We start from the raw sequence: 2,758 nt of genomic DNA, 5'->3' as shown, positions 1-2,758 counted from the left end.
ACTTTAGTATATACACACTCAGTGATCTTGGTAATTCAAGCAATCTGATTGGTTAGCTATCTCGGACTATGACGTTATATTCACCGCGCTAGGCGGTGAATATAAAGCAGAACAAAATCGCTGTCGTGAAATGGGTGTTTTGCCAAAGTTTCATAGTAAAGCCTTTTTGAAAATACACGAATATCCAAGTGCTGATGACTTTCAAGGCAAGAAAAGACTTCATGGTGTTTAAACAGCGTGATTTACTGTGAAGCGGTTTACTGTAGCTGACTTTTTGTACGCTCGAAGCTATGTTAACCACTACAGAGGAAAACGAGGTCGCTTTGTCACTGTTTTGTGATTTCGGGATTTTCTCGCAAGACCAATTTTGCCTACAAATAGAAGTTAATTTATGGAGAAAAGAGGGAGGTAGCCTGAGTATCAGGCGTTTCTGGGGAAAAGGGGCAAGATGGAAGCGAAAAATCTCCTCTCCCCTAGTCCCTTAGGAAGGCCTGGTACTCAAGCTAAGAGGAAGGCAAATATTTTCGAAAATTGTACGTGCCAGCAAGTTAACAAGGCAAAGAACATTGGAGATAAACAACGCTCACCTTGATCGTAGCCGCTGTTGACAGCATTTGCAAGAAGCGACAAAGAAAACTTTCTCATTCACGGTGAGTTGACCGAAACAAATAAAGCTCTACTTTTCTTCTCAGAATTGGGTAGTAATTTAGATTTTCGGCTTTTCTTTTAAACCGTTGATGCTAAAGCTTTCAAAACTCGATACAAAAAGATTAAAACTATCATTTGCCATGTTTGAAGATACTGTAAAGATCTAACTTTTGCGCATCCACTGTTTACGGCTTCGTGTTCACGCACGAATTCACCCGTCAATCAAACTAGTCGTTTTTTAATGGTTTCCTTTCTGATTCTGTTGAGATCACTTCGTGTGAATATACTAAAACAATTATTCACCTCAGGCTCAGTTAATATTGTTGAATAATCCCCTCGACTTCGTCTCGGGGATTATTCTACAATATTAACTTCGCCTTCGGCGAATAATTGTTAAATATTTGGAACGTTATTGCTTCCCTTGTGGCTTTTTTGGTTAAAATAGAAGAGAGGGAAAGGTTAATCACTATTTCACGAGAGTAAAAAGAAAAAAATTCACCACCACATTAACAAGCCTGTGCCTGCGAAACATTGGGCAAGTCTCTACCCGCTGACCTGAGTGGACTCATTGAAACTAAAATAACTCTAGCATTTCACTCTGTAAAAACTCAAAAGCAAGGTGGTAGGAGCCGAAAGCGGAGTTGCCATGCTTTCTCTGATGGTAACTATCAGTATTAAGGCTCAAGTCGGTCCCGTCTAGCCTCATTTCTATGACGGGCCCTACACCGCCACTTTCTTCTTTCGTTACATCTTCTTGTTGAGCGATACAATAAACGCTATTATCGGCTGCGAACGAACTGAAACTAGCATTTTGTCGAAGCTCATGTGAAAAAAACCTTACACGAGCAAACAAACACGGCGACGTATCAGAAAAGAACGGACCACGCAACTTGAAAAGGATATGCCACGCGGTATAATGAGCCCCAGGGATTACGCAAGATAGCAAGCTTGCTTAACCATCTCTTTATGGTTGAAACGTTGTTTTCTTTTAAGGCCTGTACTAGGAAAAACAGCGCTGGACACCGGGCCGGCAAAGCAGTTTTGTACAATGCTTCAATCAGTAAAGCAACTGACAGGTGAACTTGTATAAAAAGTTGAATTTAGATGATGCTGATTCTTCAAATTGCACTGAAAACATGGTATTGGAAGTGGGCATCCTGCCAAATACAATAAAAACCCCGCTTATTTTGCAACATTTTAAAGATCTTTTAATCAAGTCTAAAACCAAGGCATCATCATCCGCGCTTTTTTGTGTAAAAAGATTATCCTGATTGTTTATTCCCTGTATATCGATGGTAAAACGTATTTAAAGCTGCGGTATGCACAGGTGCCTGAATTGTAATGTAGGGTTTTGTGGCGCATGCAGCAGTCATCGTTTTCTTAATATCACGTAGAAATTAATTTCTCTTTTAAAAGGACATAAAAGGACAGACAGATTTTTGGGGCCTTGTCCGCAAAGAGTTGATGAAAGATTAATGATCAGAACTAAAGTTTGTAAGATAAGTCGCATAAATTAATGCGTCACGGCAATATGATAATAAAACCTTTTGATGTTCGTCCCCGACCTATTGCAAAAAGATCCAGTTAAACTTCTTTAAAGAAATAATAAACACTTTCATCTGTAAAACAATTTTTGTATTAAGAGCGACTCCGCGTAAATATCAACTAGACGTGGAAATAGCCAAAAAATAACCTGGCCTCAAACTCGGCTAGAATAAAGCCCTATGGGCCCTAGTTACAAAATCGTTGGTTTAAGTACGATCGAGTGAATAATATTTTTTTAACGAATTTTTTTCTTCCCGAGGCCTAAAATGGGCAAAAATTATGCAAAATTAGAGTCATATTCAGTGGCTCGTATATTTTAAAATAAAGTTGGCTTCTGAAATAAAATGACACTTCACATTTTTACTATCTTTCCTCTATAATTTTAACTGATTAGTTCGCGATTTGGTCAACAAGAGATTTTTTAAGAAATTTTCAAAGTTGTTGACTCAAAATCGCTTAATCAACCATCAAAATTTAGCACTTTTTCACGAGCTAAAAAAGCGGATTGGTACATGGCTTTGAACACCAGGACTTGTTTAGCCTGAAAGAGCATTTTTTTTTCTTC

Source organism: Porites lutea, chromosome 11 (assembly GCF_958299795.1).
Source record: "Porites lutea chromosome 11, jaPorLute2.1, whole genome shotgun sequence".
NCBI classification, from domain to species: Eukaryota; Metazoa; Cnidaria; class Anthozoa; order Scleractinia; family Poritidae; genus Porites; species Porites lutea.
Note: the sequence above shows the minus strand (reverse complement) of the source record.